This window comes from Benincasa hispida, chromosome 4 (assembly GCF_009727055.1).
Source record: "Benincasa hispida cultivar B227 chromosome 4, ASM972705v1, whole genome shotgun sequence".
In the NCBI taxonomy this organism is placed as follows: domain Eukaryota; kingdom Viridiplantae; phylum Streptophyta; class Magnoliopsida; order Cucurbitales; family Cucurbitaceae; genus Benincasa; species Benincasa hispida.
This window is the reverse complement of record NC_052352.1, coordinates 64440390-64463992: the sequence shown is the minus strand read 5'-3', so window position 1 is coordinate 64463992 and position 23603 is coordinate 64440390.

Genomic DNA, 23603 nt, shown 5'->3' with positions numbered 1-23603 from the left:
AAGACGACCTATTGAATTCTGATCCTCATGGTTATCTCACCAACTTCTAACTGCCTCCAGAAACTAATTCCCTTCAAAGAAGAACAGACATGATTAGTGGATCCAGGCAAAACTATCATTTTCCACCAAACAAGTTTTTAAGACAAGTAAATCAACCTTCTTTGGCTTTCTTCTTTTCAACCAAGTACTTTAGGCAGCTCCTCTTCCAGTGCTATTCTACGATGTAATGGAAATAGATTCTCTTTGCAGGCTTAGCCTTCTTACCCTTCTGAGCAGCAGCAGAAGGGATAACTTTATTCTCCTTTCCACCATTTTTCTTCTTCCATTTCTTTGAACTAGAAGAAGGTCCAGGTTTAGTCCAAGAGGTCGAACCTCTGTGAAAGCTCCTAAAAGAGCTGGCAACATTTGCTTCCCCATGTTACCCTTTGACTTTTATCAAGGACTCATAGGTGTACAGCTCGTTGAGAAGGGTGGTCAGGTTGTAGTCAAGCTTGTTCATAACAACATTACTACAGAATTGGAGGAAACTCTTCGGAAGAGTCTCCAGAATAACGCTGACTTGGCTGGCTTCGTCAATAACCGCCTGTTCATCTTAGCCATATTGAAATGGACCATCATGTTGAGAACATGGTCTCTAACAAAGGTTCTTTCTTGCATCCGAGCATTAAAGATGAATTTGAGGGCATCGTGCTTGATTTATGTGGACAACTTTCCAAACATATCACACAACGATTACATGATCTCTCGAGCAGAGTTCATGTTCTCGTGCTTTTTGGCTAGAACATCAGACAAGCTGGCCAAAACGTATGCACGGGCCTTTCGTTGACCTTAATTCATCTTTCATATGCCTCACAAACATTTCGTGTGGTATTAGAGGTGGATATTTGAGGACATTCCTCAATTAAGACGTATTTCAAGTCATCAATTACCAGCACAATATTAATTGGGTATTTTCATGTTGCGTTTATCATCAGTAAAGTTTGTCAGCAAAAAGCAAATTTGTTACCGCACTAATCATCTTTTGCTGATTTAAACAAATTTTAATATATAAAACCCAATCTAGTTTAGCAAGAATCATATTAAAAAACCTTAAACTCATATTATCTTGCAATGATACTTCCGTGATTTAGAACAAAAAATCATCGAAGAGTAGTGAGTTATTCCATACTTCAAAATAACTCTTATTCTTATAGGGTTTAATTACCATTATTTTAGTCAAGAAAACATTAACTCGTTTAATGGTTCTTATGAGTGTAATCATTCATTTTAGATCTTAGAGTTATGCCCCAATAAGTCAACTGAAGGGAAAAAGTATATTGGTGCAAAAACTAAGGCGAACCTTTCCAATGTTGGAGTTTAACCCTGATGTTGACTCCATACTAACACCTTTCCAAGGGAGTATACGCCTAGGGCACCACGAGGCTGAGTACGAATTCTCACTTTGCAAACAAATGAAGGAGACCACAAAAATGTTGACACATATCCTTCTCCCACTCACTATAGATACTCTCTCCATTCACCTTGGTATTGACTCATACGTACCTTCCGAAGGGAGGATGCACCTAAGGAACCATGAGGTCAAACATGGATCTCACAGTGTGAACTATAAATGGAGAACGTGAGAATAAATGTATGTCAAATATAATTTTTCTCCCATTGAGTATTTTACAAATTAGAGTTCATTACTTAGTTAAACTTAGGCCAAGTTGTTTATCTAAGTGATGTTTAAGTTTGCCCAATATAGAGCTTATATTAGATAGTTTAAGATAATGTTTTAATACATCAAACGTTTTAATGAATTAATGCAATATTGCATGCTTATAAAATGTTGACTGATTCATCTTCTAGGTCAGTTCTTCGATACAAGTGTTCCGTTTTTGTCAACTTAAATACCCTAATCCTTAGACAGAACTTTCTTTAGACAAATGTCCCTTATAGTCAATATTTTATAAATTTAATCTTTTATTAAATTATTTTAGTCCTATTAAAACAAGTAAAATATATTTCTATTTCTAATCTTATTAGAAACATTTTAGCACAAGGTTTTAATTTTCAATTTTTTTAAAGAAAAACCTATGTTTGCATGCAACTCTAAATTATAGATTTTAATTTCTAATTTATCAATCATATAACTATTATAAATTAATGAATTGTTAAAACCTATAACATGCATACTAACGATATTAATTGAATATAACAATTATATTACCTAAGTAATTGAAGGAATCGAATTCCCGCGCAGCAGAAGAGATCGATCGCTTTTCTTTGTAATTCGTTTTACATAACTTAAACAAACAGAGAAATAACGAAAACGAGGATAAACCATACACTCTTAAACATACTACTAATGAAATTAATGTTGGGACTGATGCCCTAAATCTCAGGGGGTCTTGTAGTTTGTAATTGTGATGTACAAACAATTTATTTATATAACAAAATAAGAGACATTTTATTTGACATTTTGTAGTATTAACCCGCAAAACCAATAAACTAAGATTCAAGATTATCTTCTGTAACTTAAACATGTATGTGGAGATATATAGGTGGATCATGTTTAAGAGATAACTTAAACGGTCTGTAGTAGATGGATAAAGTTGGGTATCTTATCCTAGTGACACAACAAATACGGTATGCTTTGTAGATGTAACAACTGTTGTAAAGTGCTACAAATAATCTAGTCCTAATCATTCACGTGGAGACATGTGAGCGAGAGTGTTCTATACAAAGAGTTTGTATAAGACCGGGCCACGAAATGAATAGTCTCACTATATAACACCGTTAATAGAAGAGACTTATATTTCACCAGGATAACTATAGGTGGCCTAAATCCTATGTGAGTTGTGAACTCCTACCTAATGAAGGCGGTCTTTTGATTTATATGGGTGAGAATAGCTAGTTCGCCGACTCAATATGCCTACCATTTTGAGGATTCACCTAATTGGGGAGCTGGGAATACAACTAACAAGAAGGAATTCGCCCCTTATTTATAGTTAGAGAAAGCAGATAAATTGCTCCCTTAAGGGCTGATTTTGGGGCTTGAACAATGTGGTGCCACACCCTCTCCTAGCTTAAGAGGGTTTTGGTCATAGTTATGTTGGGGTTGATGCCCTAAATCTTGTAGGGTTCTGTAGTTTGTAATTGTATTGTACAAACATTTTATTTATTTAATAAAATATGGGATGTTTTATTTGACATTTAGTAGCATTAAACCCACAAACCAATAAACTAACATCTAAGGTTATCATCTATAGCTTAAACATGTATGTAGAGACATAGGGTGGATCATGTTTAAAAGATAACTTAAATGGTCTGTAGTAGATGGATAAGGCTGGATACCTTATCCTGGTGACCCTACGAATATAGCTTGCTTTGTAGATGTTACAATTATTGTAAAGTGCTACAAATAATCTGATCCTAATCATTCATGTGGAGACATGTGAGCAGAGTTATTCTATACAAAGGAGTTTGTATAAGACCGAACCACGAAATGACAAGTTTCATTATATAACACCATTTATAATTGAGACTTTTATTTCACCAGGATGACCATAGGTGACATGAGCTAAATCTGAAGTGAGTTGTGAATTCCTACCTATGAAGGTGGTTTTTTTATTTGTATGGGTGAGAGTGGCCAAATCCTCGACTCGGTATGCCTATCATTTTGGGGATTCATCTGATTGGGGAGCTGGGAACACAACTACACAAGACGAAATTCACTCATTCCCCAATGTCAGGGTAAGTAGATAAATTGCTCCCTTAAGGGCTGATTCGAGGGCTTGAACAATGTGGTACCTAGAGATGTCCAATTTTCCCACGGGGACGGGCCCCGTAGGAACACAACTACACAAGACAGAATTCACTCCTTCCCCAATATCAGGGTAAGTAGATAAATTGCTCCCTTAAGGGCTTGAACAATGTGGTACCTAGAGATGTCCAATTTTTCCACGGGGACGGGCCCCGTGGGGTCCTGCCTCGAATGAGGCGGGAATGGGGGAGAGAGTGGGGGAAAAATTCTCCAAGAGCTAAACAGGGACGGGGACGGGGAATGCATTCTCCATCCCCGCCCTGGCCCTGGCCCCACCCTGTTCCCATCCCCGCCCCTTAGCTTTTACATATTCATTTAGTATAGTTATCTAATGTTATGTTATTATTATTATTGTATAAATATTTATTTAAATTTTAAATTTGATTATCTATTGGGAAAGAAAATGAATATGTTTAAATTGAATGTTTAAATTTAGATTACATATATGAATAATTTTATTTATATTTATTTCTTTCTACTAAAAAAAATTAATTAGCTTTTTTAGGCCAAAATTTGAGTAATTTATCTTTAAATTCAAATTGTCATATAAAACTAACCATAATAAAAAATTTAGTGATAAAGTTAATTATTTAATTAAAAATTTACTCACTAGATTTAAGTTAATTTACTTTTTTACAAAAAAAAAAAAAAAAAAAAAAAAAGTAGCAGGGTACCCGATCCTCGCGGGGAATCCCAGTCCGATCCCCATGGAAAATTTCACGGGGATGGGAATGGCATCCCCAGCCTCGTCCCGCCCGTGGACATCTCTAGTGGTACCACACCTCTCTTGGCCTGATAGAGGTTTGGTTATAGTTGGGCTCTAACTTATTATTCATTTGAAGGATCTGTAGTACTTAAAGAGTTAGATATAACTATAGGGGCAAAACCGTAATTTTGGCTTAGCTGTACTTACAAGCAAATTGTGAAGGGTCATCGCACTGTTGATTGGTATATAGAATGGATAAGAAATATGTCTATAGTGCGAAGAGTGCAGCTGTCGGTCTTTAGTGGAGTGCTCAACAGTTAATGGATGTTGAATAATTTAATTAAAGGAGTTTAATTAATTATTCAAGTACCATTGGAGCTTCAGTCTCATGAGGGTTTCCTATGTAGCTTAACGTGGATTAAATGAGAATCAGTTTTAGATTAATTTTAATTGTTCAAATTAATTGAGGGAATTAATTATATGTGATATAATTACTATAATGTATTTGATACATTACAATATAAAGTTTATTTGAGAGAAATAAATATTTGAATATGATTCAAATATTAGTTATATGAATTTGATTCAAATAATTAAATTTAATATAAATGGATTTAATATTAAATACCATTAATGAGAGAATTAAAACTATAGATATATTATGTATGATACAATATTAAACCATAGGTTATATGTTTATATATGATATAGCATATAATTATAATTAATATATATATATATATATAAAATAAGTTATTATTATTATTATTAATTATTATTATTATTATTATTATTATTATTATTATATGTGTGGTGTTATATAATATATTAAATTAAAATTAATTTAATTAATTTTGAATTTTGAATTTTAAAAGGAGGGAAATAACTTCCTTCCCCTTGTTTCTCTCTTGATCTCACGATCTCAATGGGCAGTTGTGTAGAAGCGAAAGATTTCTTCTTCTTGTTCTTGAGTTTTACAGAAAACTAAACATAAGCTCTCTGAGTTTTTTTCTCTGGATCTCACACTCTCCTCCTCTCAATCTCACATCCTCACCCAAAATACTGCAAAGCCCATACCTCTTGTAGATTCTCTTCCCCTACATAGAATAAAGAGAAAATTTTCGTGGTGATGGTCATTTGGATTTGTTCGTGAAAATTTGAAGAAGAGGATTCAAAGAAGATCAGATCTTCAAATGTAAGATTTTTTAGACACTTTTATTTCTCTTCCTTCTTCTGTTTAATTATTTTTATGCATGTTGTATTTTTTTTCATTAATATGCCTCACTTAGGTTTTCTGTTTCGGTAAAATTATGTATTTTGTAAAAATTGGAATTTGGGACTAATCTCTGTTTCCGCACTAGACTTTACCGACTCTTACAAGTTGGACTATGACTTATTGTTCATTACAGGGATCAGTGATACTTAAGGAGTTAGATGTAACTATAAAGGCAAAATGGTAATTTTGGCCCAACTGTACTTACGAGCAATTTATGAAGGGTCATCACACCGTTGATTGGTTATTTCTAATGGACATAGAAATATATATGTAATGCGAAGAGTGCAACTGTCGATCTTTAGCGGAGGGACCGAAAGTTAATGGAAGTTAGGTAATTTATTTAAAGAGTTTAATTAATAATCCAAATACCATTGGAGCTTCAACCTACAGAACCGTAAGGTCCCTCGATAGCTCAACTGGGATTATTGAAAATACTAATTTTGGGTTAATTTCAATTGTTTAAATTAATTATATATAATATAAATTAATATAAATTAATTATATGTGATATGGTTAATATAATGTGTATGATGCATTATAATATAAAGTTTATTTTGAGAAGAAATAAATATTTGAATATGATTTAAATATTAATAATATGAATTTGATTCATATAAAAACTACAGGTTAAATTTAATATGAATTTGATTTCTATTAAATACTATAAGTTAGATGAGAGAATTTCAAACTATAGTTTATATTATATTTGATATAATATAAACTACAGGTTATATGTTATATTAGATATAACATATAATTATTAGATTAAAATTTGTTTTATTTGTTTCAATTTAATATTATTTAATTTTTGAATTAAAGGGATGGAGTTATGAAAATAACTTCCCTCCCCGTTTTCCTCTCATAATCATGAATGTGGGAGGTTAGAGGACAGAAGAGATTCATCTTCTTCCTTCCCATTCAACGCAGAGCAGTTTTTATAGAGTGCACTTTTCAATACGTTTTTTCTTGCAATCTCCTCTCAAAGGCTTTTCTCTCTCTCTCTCCCAAAATTAACACAGGATCCTTGTGGATTCTCATCCCAAAAGAGAATACAGAGGTTTCACTGTGGTGGTGTCCAACCGTTTGACCATTTGGGTGATTGAAGTATTCATGAGTTGCAGATCTTTGAAGAGGAATTTTTGTCAAGAACTTTTGCGTCTTCAAGGGTACATTTCTTTTAATCCTAAATTCCTCTTTCTTAAAAAGCATGTTTTAATTTTGAAGAATGCATAATTTTTTCCTTCTCTGTATTTTTCATATTCTGCGAAAATAAAATTTAGGACCCGATTACGTTTCTGCGCGGATTTCAGAATCCTTCATTTGGTATCAGAGCGTGATTTTTTTCATCCCAAATTTTAATTTCCCGAAATTAAAATGATGGTGGGTACTGTTTTTTTTTATTCTGCATTTATATGATGAATGTAGGTTTTTTCACATATTGAATGGTTCGATATTGGATTTTCTCTTTACTGCTATATTTTATAAATTTGGTTTGTAAGTGTTGGGTTTTATGCCATAAAACTCGTAGATAGCAAATGTTATTAATTGACCATCATCAATAAAAAGTTATCGATGATAATTCAATAAATGTTATTGATTATGTTGTATTCTATTTTGTCTTAATAACCCTAAATCCAAAAAATTAACATCCAAAGCTGCCTTATGAGTCTTAAACTGTGTGTGGAGACATATAGGGATCAATGTTCAAGATACAACCTAAAGGGTTTATAATATAGGAATAAGACTGGGTACCTTATCCTTGTGACACTATGGATACGATCCACTTTGTATTTGATACAAACACAATGACCCAACACGTTCGTGTAGGTCACACGCGAGTGGAGGTATCCAATGGAATGAGTTTTCATAAGACCGGACCACAAAATAGTAACCACTAGATGTAACGTCGTTAACTAGTTAGGTTCCTATTTCAATTGGATGACCTAGATAACTTAGTATTAATCCTAAGTATATTATGAATTTTTGTTCACGAGGAAATGTCCTTTGATGTGTTTGGGTGAGAGTGGTCAGTTTTCCGACTCAATAACCCTACCATTTTGAGGACAATATCGAGTGGGAAACTGAGAACATAATAATATAAGATGAAATTCACTTCTTCCTGACTTCAGGATAAGTAGATGAGTGTTTCCTTAAATGGTGTCTCCGGGACTTGAACAAAGAGCCCTACTCTCTCATTGGCTCGAGAGGGGTTTTTGTTTATTAATTGGACCATAAATAGGTTATTCACTAAAGGAGCACTGATACTTAAGGAGTCATAGATAACCCAAGGGTAAAATGGTAATTTGACCTAATTGACGTCACGAACGCTCGTGAAGGATTAACTTGCTATTATTGGTATATATCCATGGACACATAAATATATCTACAGTGAAAAGAGTGCAACTATGGGTCTTTAGTAGAGTGTACCCACAGTTAACGAACATAAATTAATTTGGTTAATGAGTTTAGCCAATTAATCTCATATCATTGGAGTTTTTTATATGGAGGTCCACTTGTTAGCGCATTAAAGGATATTAAAAATGAATCATTTGAATTGTTCAAATCAAATTGAGGAAATTGTATATTAATGTGATTAATTTGTAATTTATTATGGATGTGATCTATAATTTAGATTAAGTTGGAGAGAAATATTTGAACGAGATTCAAATATTTAATTCAAACGAATTAGATTCATAAAGAATTTTATAATTTAAATTAATAGAGAGGTTGTGCACATAAACATACGATGTTTATTTATGTTAATTAAATATATATGTTAAATTGGATTTATTGTAAAAATGGTTATTTAACTAATGTGTTAATTAATTAAATAAACGTTATTTAATTAATTGAGTACAAAGGTAAATTGGGAAAGACTTGGAGAAGGGGTTAACACTTCTCCATATAAATTATTTCTTATGGCCCTCTTAGGGCATCAATTCATTTGGTGAACTTTAAAGAAATCTCTCTACCTTTTCTTCTTCTAATAGTTGGATACCATCTATCCTTCTATTGGAATCCTAGAGAATAAAAAGTTATTCTCGTGGTAGTGTTCAAGATCAATTGAGGATACGTTCATGTTTAAGATCGATTGAGGAGACGTTTGTTGAAAAACTGAGAGGATCTTTTTAAAAGCTTGGAAATCTTCAAAAATAAGAAATAGTTCTCCCTCTTAGTTCCCCTTCATTAAAGCATGCTTTAACATATTTATCCTGAAGGAAATTGGACACGAGGATTTCCATGAGCAGCGGAAGGATCTTTCCAAATTTCAATCATATATGAACATTATGATTACAATCGAAAATAGAAACATACGGTTATGCATAAAACAGAAATTGCAGCATGCTTTCCTATATGATCAAGGGAAGAAATTAACAAACCTTTGACGACTCATCTTCAATTTTCTTGATCACGAACGCTCGATCACAGTAACACAGCAACACATGAACGTTCATCCAACATGACCGCTACACTACACGATCACAGTGAGCTCGAACTAAGCGATTGCGAAGGTCACGAACATCCCGAACACCGCGAATAGCCTCCACAGAACCTCGACTGTGTCGAGTTGAGTATAACACCATCAAGAAGGTCATCTTGGCCTTCTCAGTGTGAGAATTCAAAGGGTGGGCTCTGTGTGGACTTGGTTAGAGGCAAAAAACCAGAGGAAGAACAATCATGTAAACGATTGAGCAAGTGGGAGATAAAACAACCTATCGTATAGGTCGATGTCCAACCGTTTAGTAAAAGCTATGCGATCGTTTAGCTCATCGTCTAGTTAAGTGTCTATCGTGTAAGAACATTGCACGATCATTTAGCTAATTCAAAGCTGTCGCTTAGTAAATCTGATTTACTTGACAACTATCCGTGAGTAATTTCCAAGATTGGAAATCTCAAATCAACATTACTAAAATTAGGAAAACATTTTTCCTTTTATCTCACGGTTACCATGAAATCATCAATAACCTCCTACTCAATTGGTTATTAGAGAAAAAGAGATAATTATCCAATAATTAATATTATTATAAATATAAATAATAACCAACTTATCATACTATATTTATAACCTATAGTTTTAATATTTCATCTCATGAAACATACAAACCATAGCTCTTTTTCTATTCCATGGCTCTTAATGTAAACCTCATTTACATTAATCCTCCTTAAATGTATCTCATACACCACACCGATCATATCATATATAATCGAATTACCTCTTGTTAATTTGAACATTTCAAATCAATACCAAGAACTGATCCTCAACTGAATCCATTGAGCTACCAAGGGGACCACATGGACCTGTAGCTCGAAGCTCCAACGGTATGTGAATAACTGACTAAACTCTTTAGTCATGGGATCCACCATCCGTTAACTGCCAAGCACTCTACTAAAGACCGACAGCTGAACTCCCCTTACTACAGATATATTATGTGTCCATCTTAACCAATCAACAATGCGACAACCCTTCACAGATCGCTCATATGTATAGCTCGGCCAATAACTGTTATGCTCCTGTAGTTACATCTAACTCCTTAAGTACCACTGATCCCTCGAATGAACATAAGTCATAGTCCTACAATGACTGATTCCTCTCTTCTAGAGAGAAGCTGTGGCCACTATGTTCAAGCCCCTAAATCAGCCCTTAAGGGAGTAATCTATCTACTTACTCCTACTTTGGGGCATGAGTGAATTCCATCTCATGTATTGAGTTCCCAGCTCCCAAATTAGACAAGTCCCCGAAAAGATAGGCATGTTGAGTTGGCAATCTGGCCACTCTCGCCCATACTAATCAAAGGACCGCCCTCAAAGACAGGAGTTCCCAAAACACTCAGGATTGAGGTTATGTCGCCTATGGTCGTTTAGGTGAGATGTAAGTCTCCAGTATCAATGGGGTTATATACAGAGTCTAGTCATCTTGTGGTCCGGTCTTATACAAACTCTTTATATAGGACACCCTCGTTCGCATGTCTCTACACGAATGGTCAGGATCTACCATCTGTAGTAGTTTACAACAATTGCAAACCCCTACAAAGCGGGTCATATCCATAGTGTCACTAGGATCAGGAATCCCTCTTCAATCCTTATACTACAAACCTATTTAGGTTATCACTTAAGTCATGATCCACTTGTATATCTCATATGCATGCTTAAGTTTACATAAGATAACCATATCCAATAGCTATGGTTATCTTATGTAAACTTAAGCATGTATATGACTCGAGCGAAAGCATATGAACTCCTTACATCTCGAAAATTGATTTTTGAGGAAACAAAAACAGTGTTCTAAAATAGAACATATGAAGGATATGTTGGGATTGACATCCTAATTCTCCTGGAGTCTCGTTGTTTATAATTATACACATTATTTAGGAATAAAATAATTGTTATTTCATTCTGGCATTTACTCATATCCAATAAACAATGATACTTTTATAATTGTTATTGCGAGTGGTTCGACGTGTAGGTCCGGTCCATAGGATTTTGTTGTTGGTTTTTCTTTATTATTATTGTAATAATTTAGTTTAGTTAATTAAATTAATATAAATGTATATTAATTTAATTAATTGTTAGAAAGTCAATCCCAGTCCAATAATGTGTTTTGTTTATTTTTTTAAAAAATTATGCATTTGATGTATGATTTATTTTTGCTATATATGTCATAATGTATGTCATATAGAGAAAATCTCTCCATAGGTTAAACATTATTCATGCATCATAAATATGATATTATTATAATATAGTTGCATGATTTAAATTTTATAGCATGCTCATGCACCATATAATATAAGAGTTATAATATATGTTTCATGCATAAACAACATCGTCATGCATCATTTATATTATAATGGTTATAATATATAGTTTGGATGTATGGATGGATGTTATTTTATTTTCATTACTTCAATATATAAGTGTTATGTATGATTAAGTAATGAAATTGAGATTGCATGAAGCATGACATTACTTTAGGTATTTTATAAATGTTATATTTTTACTAAATCACTAAATGTAATCTGAGGTTGTAATTTATTTCATTTATTCTATATAATAGTTATAAATAAATGAAACTAGAAATTAAAATCTATAATAAAGAATTGCATGCTCATATGGGTTAAAAATAATTTTTAAATAGTTTAAAACATGATTCACTTTAAACCTACGATCACATTATTTCTAATAAAATTAGAAATAGGTTTAATATTTTAATCAAATTAATAGGATTAAAATGGTTAATATTAAAAGATCAAATTTGTAACAAATGTATCTATAAGGAACCTTTGTCTAAGGTCGGTTCTGTCTAGGCTGGGGTATTTAAACTAACAGAAATGGAACTGAGCTGGAAGGTGAATTAGATAAATTTATTACATGCATGAAATTATTGATTAAAGTCTATTAAAATGTTTAATGAACAATAATCAATTTTATTTAACTATCCAAAGTAAATATCACTTTTGGACAAATTAGTAGCTGTATTTTTCTAAGTTAAATTAACTCTAGGTAAAACACTCAGTGAGAGGAAAATGAGGTATATGATACTTCATTTTTTCTATCACGTTTCTCACTAAACATTCGCACCGTGAGACCTATACTCGGCCTCGAGGCACGTTCGCTTGTGTCCCCCTATATATGGTGTTTGTATAGGTCAATATCAAGGTGAATGAAGAGAGTGTTTGTCGTAAGTGTGAGCGGGATGTGTGTCAACACATCCCACGGTCTCTCTCATTAGTTTGGAGTAAACTTTCATGCTCGGCCTCGAGGCATCTTTGCTTGTGTCCTCCTATGGATGGAATTTGCATGAGATTTTACTCAAACTCCAGAAATGGATAGGATTGCTTTAGTATTTGCCCCAATTGATTTTTCCCTACAGTTGGCTCATTGAAGCGGAACTCTAGAATCTAAAATGAGGGGTTACACTTTCAAAAAAAATGTAGGCTAGTTAAAAATTTTCTGGACCAAACTATGGCGACTAATAATTATAGGAACAAAAGTTGTTCCGGTGTAATTATTGATTGAGATAATCTCAATTTAGTGAAAGGTAAAGTTCACCCTATGGTGGCTTTTAACCTGCCCTACTGAAGCATCATTGAAAAATAGATGCCACATAGGGTGTATTAAATTATTTTGCTAAAATGATTGGTTTTTTCAAATTGGATGGTGCTTGTTTAACTAATATAAATATATTTTATGTTTCAACAATAATCAAAATGGCATCTGCTACCTTAAACATGCTTGCAGTCGATAAACTTAATGGTGATAACTACACCATGGGAAAAACACAATCAATATAGTTCTAATCATTGATGACCAACGATTTATCCTAGTTGAGGAGTGTCTTCAAGTCCCATCAATTAATGCCACCCGAAATGTTCGGGAGGCATATGAGCAATAGGTCCGGGAAAATGAAAAGGCCCAAGCGTATATCTTGGCGAGCTTATTTGAGGTCTTGGCCAAGAAGCATGAGCTTGTGCTCACTGCCCATGAGATCATGGAGTCTTTGAGAGGAATGTTTGGGTAGCCATGCACTCAGCTCAAGCATGATGCGCTTAAATACATCTTCAATTGCCCACATGCAAGGGGGGTTTTTTCGAGAACATGTTCTGAATATGATGGTCCACTTTAATGTAGTGGAGATGAATGGGTCTTTCATTAATGAAGCCAGTCAGATTAGCTTTATTTTGGAAAATTTACCTGAAAGTTTCCTATAGTTCTATAACAACGTTGTTATGAACAGGATTGACTACAACCTGACCACCTTGCTCAACGAGATACAGACATATCAATCCTTGATGAAAGTCAAGGAACAGAAGGGTGAGGCAAATGTTGCCTCATCCTCAAAGAAGCTCCACAGAGGTTTGACTTCTGAAACTAAGTTTGTACACTCTTTTTTCGATACCAAAAAATGGAAGAAGAAAAGGGAAGACCAGGGGAAGGCTAACCCACTAGTTGCTGCCCAAAGGGCCAAGAAAGCCAAGGCTGCAAAGGAAATATGTTTCCATTGTAACCAACAAGGATATTAGAAGAAGAATTGTTCTAAATACTGGGCGAAGAAGAAGAAGGCCAATCAAGGTAATACGATTTACTTGTATTGGAAACTTGCTTGGTGGAGAATGATGATCCTGCCTAGATAATAGATTCAGGCATCACTAACCACGTTTGTTCTTCATTTCAGGGAATTGATTCTTGGCGGCACCTGACAGCTAGTGAGATGACGATGCGTGTTGGAATTGGGCACTTCATCTCAGCGAAGGCAGTGGGAGGACTCCGACTTACTTTATAGATATCCTATATTTTACTAGAAAATGTATTTGAAGTTCCTGATTTGAAAAGGAACTTAATTTCTATAAAGTGTTTAATAGAACAAAATTATGTTGTACATTCTCTATAAATAAAGCATTTATTTATAAAAAATGGTCTAGAAATTTGTTATGTGAAGTTGGATGATAATCTTTATGTGCTAAGGCCGTTAGCAACAAAGACCCTCCTAAATACTGAACTGTTTAAAACTGTGGTAACTCAGAATAAAAGACAGAAAATTTCTCCTAGAGAAAATGCCCATTTTTGGCACCTAAGATTATGACACATAAATCTCAATAGGATTGAGAGATTGATTAAGAATGGGCTTCTAAATGAGTTAGAAGAAAATTCTTTATCTATATATGTGTCTTGCCTTGAAGGCAAAATGACTAAGAAACTTTTACTAGAAAAGGTCATAGAGCCAAAGTTCCCTTAGAACTTATACATTCGGACTTTTACGGTCCTATGAATGTTAAGGCAAGATGAGAGTTTGAATATTTCATCACCTTTGTTGATGATTATTCAAGGTATGAGTACGTTTATTTAATGCAACATAAACCTGAAGCCCTTGAAAAGTTCAAGGTGTACAAGGCTGAAGTTAAAAGTGCATTAAGTAAAAAAATTAAAACATTTCGATCTAATCGAGGTGGAAAGTATATGGATTTGAAATTTCAAGATTATTTTATAGAACATGGAATTGTATCCCAACTCACAACATCAGGTACACCTCACTAAAATGGTGTATCAGAAAGGAGAAATCAAAGCCTGTTGGACATGGTTTGGTCTATGATGAGTTATGCTTCCTTACCTGACTCATTTTGGGGTTATGTACTACAAACTGCAGCCTTATGTTTTGAACTGTGTTCCTTCCAAAAGTGTTAGTGGAACACCTTTAGAGTTATAGAATGGTCGTAAAGGTAGTTTGTGGNCTGCAGCCTTATGTTTTGAACTGTGTTCCTTCCAAAAGTGTTAGTGGAACACCTTTAGAGTTATAGAATGGTCGTAAAGGTAGTTTGTGGCATTTCAGGATCTAGGGTTTCCCAGCATATGTGCTTGAGGCTAATCCTAAAAAGTTGGAACCTCATTTGAAATTGTGCATATTTGTAGGTTACTCCAAAGGAACGAGAGGTGGTTACTTCTACGATACTAAAGATAATAAAGTGTTTGTATCGACAAACACTATATTTTTAGAAGAAAACCACATAAGGGAGCATAAATCGTGCAGTAGGATAGTTTAAACTGAACTTTCCACCAAAAGTACTGAACCTTCAACAAGTATTGTTGAAGAATCAAGTACATCAACAAGACTTGTAGATGTCATTTCATATAGTAGGTCACATCCACCTCAACTGTTGAGGGGGCCTCTGAAGGGATGAAAACTCTAAGGCACAGCGGAAGCCAAAACACAAAACCCAAACATATTTAAAATTAGTATTTAAAATAGTACAATTTTGCATTGGAATAAAATAGAAAAATAGATTAAGCATGCAATTCAAAAATATAATATACAGAGGAAGAAATCTTACCTTGCAAACCTTTTGACAATAGAATTTCTCTATTGGGAATTGGGATTGGGCACCACATGGAGTATTCTCTATTCTTGCAAGGAAATTGAGGAGATAAGAGTTGTGAGATTATCTTTTTGTTTTGTTTTGGAATTGAGAGGAGAGGGAAGACAAAAAAATGCAGAGAGTTTTGATTATCGATCAATTGATCTTCTCGGCCTTTTTTTTTTTTTTTTTGATACAGATAGAATGGGAGAAAGAGGGTGAAAGTGAGGAGATGTGAGATTTATCCCACGTCTCTAGTAACTCCTCTATGTGGGGAGTTACATTTTATTTAATTAAGATTAAATAAAATTATTTATTTAATTAAATTAAATATTGTATGATTTTGTTACCAACTACCCACTCGGTTTTATCCCCAAAATGTTAGACATATTGAGTCGGTGAACTAACCACTCTCACCCATACAAATCAAAGGACAATCCCTCATGAACAGGAGTTCATAATATACTCAGGAGTAAAACTAAGTAGCCTAGGTCATCCTAATGAAATAGAAACCTAACTAGTCAATGGAATTACATCTAGTGGTTACTATTTCACGGTCCAGTCTTGTGAAAACTCATTGCCCAGGGCCCTCACTCACATGTCTCCTACACGAACGTATTGGATCACTACGTTCGTATCAAATATAAAGTGGGTCGTATTTATAGTGTTACTAGAATAAAGTACCCAACCTTACCCCTATACTATAGACCCTTTAGGTTGTATCTTGAACATTGATCCCTATATGTCTCTACATACAGTTCAAAACTCATAAGACAGCCTAGGATATTAGTTTGAATTTTAGGGTTAATTAGACAAAATTAAATAAAATATCAATATCACTTATTGAGAAAACATTAATAACTATTTATTAATGACGGTCGTTTAACTACATTCATTATCTACGAGTTTTAGGGTATAAAACCCAACAAATTCCCACTTGAATTAAAACTCTAGTTAGTGGGATGTACATTACATGGAACAACGGGGATGTTACGCTCCTGACCTTGGGCTATGAACCCCTCGGGCTGAGACATAAAGATATTCTCTTCAAGATTTCCATTCATAAAGGTTGTCTTGATATCCATTTGCCATATTTCATAGTTATAATATGTGGCTATGGACAAGAGAATTCCTATAGACTTAAGCGTAGCAACAGAGGAAATTTTTTTCTCATAATCAACCCCATCCCTTTGGGTATAACCCTTTGCTACAAGTCTAGCTTTGAAGGTCTATACCGTCCCAGCTACATCTCTCTTTCGTTTGTAGATCCATTTACACCCTATAAGTTTAACCCCTTCAGGTGAATCTACAATATCTCATACTGAACTGAAGTACATTGACTTCATTTCAAGGTTCGTGGCTTTGACCCATTGGTTCTTGTCTACGTCATTCATTGCCTGCTTATAAGACAATGGATCCTCAATGCCATCATTTGATATGATCACCTGAGTTTCAGTTAAACCCAAGTAACGGTTTGGTTGTCCTACAACCCATCCACTACGTCCAGGCACTCTCAACGATTGATAAGGACGAGATTGACTTGAAGTGCTAGTCCCTTCATTAACTCTTGATGAAGGACCAACATTATCATCAACTCTTGTTGATTCTTCAGTAGCTTCATTTAATACTAATTTTCTTCATGGTGTATGATCTCTCATGTGGTCTTCTTTCAAGAATGTAGCGTTTGTCAATAAAAACACTTTGTTTTCTTGTGGATCAAAGAATAGACTATCTATCGCTTCCTTAGGGTAATCCACAAATTGGCATAATCTTGTACGAGGTTCCAATTTCTTAGGATTTGTCATTAGCACATATGTTGGACAACCCCAGATTCTGAAGTAGTGCAAACTAGGTTTATGCTCCCTCCATAACTCGAAAGATGTTTCAGAAACACTCTTCAAGGGAACATTGTTCAACATATGAATTGCAGTCTCTACTGCATATCCCTAAAACGAGCTAGGCAATTAAGCATAACTCATCATAGAAGAAACCATGTCTAACAAGGTTCTATTTCTCCTTTCCTATACACTATTTTGCTAAGGTGTACTAGGTGTTGAGAGTTGAGATTGGATTCCATGTTCTATCATATAGTCTTGGAATTTTAAATCCATGTACTCCCCACCTCGATTGGATCGAAGTGTTTTAATAGTCTTACCTAATAGATTTTCAACTTCAGCCTTATACTCTTTGAACTTTTCAAGGGCTTCAAACTTATGTTCCATTAAGTATAAGTAACCATACCTCAAATAATCATCTATAAAAGAGACGAAGTATTCTTATCCTCCTCGAGCTTTTATATTCATTGGACCATAAAGATCCGAATGTATGAGCTTTAAAGGTTCTTTGGCTCTGTAATCTTTTCCACTAAAAGGTCTTTTAGTCATCTTATCCTGAAGACAAGATTCACAAAGAGGTAATGAATTATCTTCTAACTCACTTAGAAGTCCATTCTTTACCAATTTTTCGATCCCATCGAGATTATTGTGACATAATCTTAAGTGCCAAAGATAAGTATTATTGTTACTTGGAGAAATGCTTTACCTTTTAGTTTGAGTATTTGCAGTTTTAAACATCTCATGATTTAAAAGTGTTTTTGTTTCAGTTTGTCTTAACACATACGAGTAGTTTTCTAATTTAGTCGAACAAATATGTACCCTATTTTTTGAAATGAATGCTTCATTACTCGTAAAAAAATACTGAATACATATGTTCAATTAAGCATGAAATAGATACTAAGTTCCTTTTCATTTTAGGAACAATATACAGAATTTCTAAGAATAGAAATCTATTTCCAAAAAACAACTTCGCAGCTCCAACTGCACAAGTTGAAATGACGTCTCCAATTCCAACCTTGAGCGTCATTTCACCCTCAACAAGTTGCTAGAAGGAACTAGTTCCCTATAAAGAAGAATGAACATGATCAGTGGCTCCTGAATTAAGTATCCAGGCATTGTGATCATTTTTCACTAAACATGTTTCTAAAACAAGTAAATCACATTTACCTTCCTTTTTCTTCTTCTTCTCAGTAAGGTACATTGGGCAGTTCTGCTTCCAGTGACATTTCACATTGCATAAAAGCACTTTCCCTTGTCGGCCACTTTGGCCTTTCCCTTACTCTTCCCAGCAGAGGGAGCCTTCCACTTTTCTCCTTTATTCTTCTAGACCTTCTTAAGACCAGAAGATAAGGGTACAGACTTAGTTTCTAAGGATGAACTCTTATGGAACTTTCTAGAATGGGCAACATTTCCTTCTACTTCTACTGGTCCCTTATCTTTCATAAGAGACTGGTAAGTCTGCAACTCATTCAAGAGTCGTTATGGTGTACTGGATTTTATTCATAACCGCATAGCTGCAAAATTGAAGAAAGCTCTTTGGAAGAGATTCCAGAATAAAAGACATCTGATTTTGCTCGTCAATGATCACCTCATTCATTTCAGCCACGTTGAACTGAACCATTAGGTCAAGAACATGTTCTCTAACTAATTGTTCTTCCTTCATATGTGCATTATAAATGTATTTGAGGGCCTCGTGTCAGATCTGAATGGACGGTTTTCCAAACATACCCTGGAGGAACTCCATGATTTCATGAGTAGTGAGCATGGCCTCATGCTTTTTGTTGAGTACATCAGATAGACTCGCCAAGATATAGACTTTGGCCTTTTCATTGGCCTTTGTCTAATGGTAATATGCATCCCTAACATTTAGGGGTGTATTTGAAGCGGGGACCTGAGGACACTCCTTAGTTAAGACAAACCACAGATCATCGATAACAAGAATCGTATTCAAGTTCAATTTCCACGTCGTGTAATTTTTGCTGGTTAATTTCTCAGTTTTAACTAAAACGATAATTGAGGAAGATATGGTGAAAAATAAACAAACAAATGACCGTTTTAGTATCTTTGCCTTAACCCAGTGCACTAAACATCCAATTAGTTTAGCTAAAAATAAACAATCATAGAACCCTAAATAAACTATTGATTTGGTTTTTACAACACTACTTCAGAGGTTTAGAATAATAGCTATCGAAGGATGATCAGCTACCCTTCTTTGAATTGAGACTATTTCAACTAATTACTAATTCCAGAATAATTCTTATTCATATAGCTCTTAACTACCGTTAGTTTGGTCAAGTATTCATTAACTTATTTAATTCATCCTGTAAGTGTGACCCTTTCATTTTCTAATTTCAGAGGTACGCTTCAACTGGGTACTGTTAGGAAAGACACCTGTTGAAAATTAAACTAAGAAATCTTATCCATTTTTGGAGATTGCGTTGTTCCGAAACCTATAATCAGGCTCTCCGAAGGGATGGTCACTCTAGGACGACACGTAGGCAGATCATAAGATTCTCACGGTGCAACCTAATGAAAAAGACCCTAGTCTCATTATATAACACCGTTCATAATAGAGACTTTCATTGCACTAGGATGACTATAGGTAACATGACCTTAATCCTGAGTGAGTTGTGAACTCCTGTCTATGAGGCAGTACTTTTATTTGTATGGGTGAGAGTGGCCAGATCACAAACTCAACAAGCCTACCATTTTGGGGATTCGTTTGATTGAGGAGCTGGGAACTCAGTTACACAAGATGAAATTCACTTATTCTCTGAAGTAGGGGTAAGTAGATATATTGCTCCATTAGGAGCTGTTTTCGAGTCTTAAACAATGTTGCGCTATACCCTCTCCTGGCCCAAGAGGGTTTTAGTCATAGTGAGACTATGATCTGTTCATTAGAGGAAACAGGGGTACTTAAGGAGTTGGATGTAACTACAGGGGCAAAACGATAATTTGGCCCAATTATACTTACGAGCAATTTGTGAAAGGTTATCGTACTATTGATTGGTTATATCCAATGGATACAGAAATATATCTGTAATGCGAAGAGTGCAGTTGTCAGTCTTTAGTACAGTTAACGAATGGTGGATAATGTAATTAAAGAGTTTAATTAATTGTTTACATACCGTTGGAGCTTCAAGTTACAAGTCATAAGGTCCCCTTGGTAGCTCAAAAGGAATTAGTTGAGAATCAGTTTTTGGGTTCGTTTGAATTGTTCAAAATAATAAGAGGAAATTTAATTATATGTGATATAATTGTTATAATGTATTTGATACATTATTGTTTAACTGAAGGAATAAATATTTGAATGAGATTCAAATATATTTTCTATGAATGTGATTCATAGTTGTTAAATTTTAATATAAATATGGTTTATATTAAATGTCATAAAATAGAAAAAAAGAACTATAGTTTATATTGTATATGATACAATAATAAAACTATAGGTTATAAATATAATATGATAGGTTGGTTATCATATTTATTTATATTATTTTATTATTTTGAATAATAAATCTCATTTTCTCTCTAACCACTTTAGTGGGTAGTTAATTGGTTTTTAATGGCAAATGGAATAAAAAGAATTAGTTTCTTTTCTTCCTTAACAGAATCTACACGAAAAGTGATAAGATATATGATAGAGATTATTCACTAAACGATTGATAACTTTGCTATACGATAGAAAGTCTTCAATCTTCTTCCTCCTCCTAAACAAAATAGTCAGAGACCACCATTCTTAGGTTCTCACCCTGAGAATACCGAGGACTCCCTGTGGTAGTGTCTTCATACTTTTGATTTGAGATTTTTTGAAGAAAGTTTTCGAGTTTGTTGCTGTTTGTTGAGTTCGTGACAGTTTGAGGGTTTTACAAGAAGAAATGTTCTTCAAAGCTATAATCTCTTAAACTTTATTTCTTGTTTTTCTTAGAATGCATAATCTGTATGTTTTACTGTAAATTTGTGTTTTCAATCAAAATGGAATTTGGACGATCTGCTTCCACTCAAGGATCTCTGTAAATCGAGTTCTTTTAGTATGTAGATGATATTCTACTCATTGGGAATGATATACGTCTACTAACTTAAATTAAATAATGGCTGACGACCCAATTCCAAATAAAAGATTTAGGAGATGTGCATTTTTTTTTTTTGGCCATTCAGATCTTTAGAGATTGAAAGAACCAAATATTGGCCTTGTCTCAAGCATCATACATTGATAAGATGCTTGTCAAGGATTCGATGCAAAACTCCAAGAGAGGCTTGCTACCTTTTAGGCATGAAGTTTCATTGTCTAGGGAATAGTGTCCTAAGACACCTCAAGAAGTTGAGGAGATGAGACAGATCTTCTATGCATCCGTTGGTAGCTTGATGTATGTGAGGTTGTGAGGCCCAGTTTATGAAAGAGCTGTTAATATAACAACAATGGCCTTTGGACTGAGGTTGTGAGGCCCAGTTTATCTCACCCTCAAAAGCCCAGTGTCCCTTCCACAACCAAAATGGGCTTCAAATAAGAGAGGTACAGCCCATTTTCTAGTGTTTCTATTTTCTCTCTTTTTTGAAAAATGAAGTATTTTCTTTCTTTTTTTCTCTCATTAAAAAAATAACAAAATTCATGTTAAGCATTTTTTTTCTTTTATATTCATGTAATTCTTAAAATTTAGTGTTTCATTTGTATGTAAAATATTGACTTCCACATTTATTTTTCGTACATAATAATATTCAACAATTATAGAAAAAAGTATTATTCACCAGCAAGTCACATGCCAAGTTTATAAAAACCATACGATATACTATTTTTTTAAGAAAATATATATTAAGGTGCTAAAATATTTTTTAAAAAGTGAGTAAAGTTTCTTTTCCAAAAAAAAAAAAAAAAATTTTTTTTTTTTCAACGGATGTTTATATATGTGGTAAGATCAAATCCCTTATAAATACACTATTTCGATATGAGGTATTTAAACTTATGACTTCTTCATTCTATAATTCTCTTATTGACTTAGGCATTGAAGCCATTTTTCTGTATCTTAACGAGTTCTATCTTTTCCTAATTACGTCAGGTATACTTTCCGTTGGCCAAAATTTAGCATCAACAATGTATATTTTTGTGTATGTTATTTTAAATATGACTTTTACATGAGGGAGATTTTCAAAATAAAAAGAATAAGAGAAATTATTTACACAAAATAAAAAAATTTAATCTTATTTTATAAAGACTAATAGAGGTTGATAGAAATTTATCCATGTTTATCAGTGATAAAAACTGATAGAAGTTTATTATTGATATTATGTGATTGACGTTGATAGAAGTCTATTAATGTCAACCAATTTTTTTTTATAAATAATTTCACATTTTTTTATTTGTAAAAATTTTCCATTACGTAATAACTCTTCTTTATTAAAATAATAATAATAATAATAATAATAATAATATAAATTATGTGTCTTTTCTATAAGATGATAATCATTAGAAGAACGAAACTTAAAGTTAATGTACACAATGTTTTATAAATAAAGAAAGTGATTAGAATTCTAGTTGTATCCTGTTATCTTTTAACATCATCATTTAACTCAAAATCGAGATAATAATTCAAAATAATTAAACAACCCCTAAATAAATTTATGGGGATTTTTAAAAATAGAAAGATAAGATAAAACATTTAAACAAATAGAAAATTTTAATTTTATATTTCTTCATCTTCCGCTTTTTCCTTCTACCTCTTCTCCTTCTCTTTCTTCTATTTTTTCGGATTCTTTTCTATTTATAGTTTGGTTGATAGTTCAAAAATATTAATTAGAATGGTGATCATAAATAATGAAAGGCTAAGCGATAGACCCAGTAATAAAACACTATCATTATCTATCACAAATAGACACTGTTAGTTGTCTATCACTATTTATCTACACAATGATAGTTTTCTATCACTATCTATCAGTGATAAACAATGATAGACTACTATTAATGGTCTATCAATAGATAATAATTTTGTTCATAATTTTGTTGTCATCAACTATACACTAGACAATTTTATTGAATATGGATATTTTGTTCCTTTTAGATAATTATGATAGATATTGTTATCACTATCTATCACAGATAGACACTAATAGTAGTCTATCACTATCTATCAGTGATATACAA